Source organism: Bombus vancouverensis, chromosome 18 (assembly GCF_051014615.1).
Source record: "Bombus vancouverensis nearcticus chromosome 18, iyBomVanc1_principal, whole genome shotgun sequence".
In the NCBI taxonomy this organism is placed as follows: Eukaryota; Metazoa; Arthropoda; class Insecta; order Hymenoptera; family Apidae; genus Bombus; species Bombus vancouverensis.
The window spans coordinates 1,573,152-1,573,889 of NC_134928.1; the positions used below are offsets into that span (position 1 = coordinate 1,573,152).

At 44.3% G+C, this 738-nt stretch overlaps 1 pseudogene; it reads left to right on the forward strand.

Moving 5' to 3' along the window:
- The first annotated feature begins 215 nt into the window (after positions 1 to 215).
- On the forward strand, positions 216 to 292 carry LOC117160424 (U6atac minor spliceosomal RNA; annotated as a pseudogene).
- Positions 293 to 738: the final 446 nt, after the last annotated feature.

The window sequence follows — 738 nt, forward strand, 5'->3', positions numbered from 1 at the left end:
GGTGTGGGCGTACTTTCTGGGAGTGCGCTTGGTAAAGGTGTTTGGTGTTAAGCACCCGGGGGCCCGAGGGCCACACTCGCGCACTAGTCTACCGTCGTCCCGCCCGTGGAGGTTTTAGCCGGTAAGAATCCGGCACTACCTTCTACCCGTCTGCACAAGGGTGGTAAGAGGTGTCTATGAAGATTTCCTCCACGTAAAAAAAAAAAAAATTTTTTTTGTAGTACGGAAGGAGACATGTTTAACACTACCGTAGACAAGGATGGAACACATATATATGTCTTTTTTTTTTTTTATTTGTTGAAATTACAATCAATTCTCGCGTTGAGAATTTTCAGTAATTTTTCTGGCGTGGCGCAGTGACATGGCTGACATATACATGTCGGAGATGAAAGAACACCGGAGCCTTTCGAATTTTGGATAATTCCGCAACATTGTAACCTAGAGTCTACTATAGCTGTAATTAAACAATTGTAGTTATTCAATCCGATTGTAATTGTTTGAGAGTTGTGATAATTAGCTTGGGCTCGAGGCGACAGCCAGTTGCCGAACGTAGCCGCGGTCACGGGATGAACGCTTTGTCTAACAAAGACATGAAATAATTCTATAGCTCTCCTTAAAAAGGAAATAGTTGTAACACTCGACAGTAAACATTCCAACTGTCTCTGTCCCGTAGCTCGCCACACGCAGACCCTATTCTTCGAGTAAGATGATTGCCAGATGTCGATGCGTCTCCGCAGT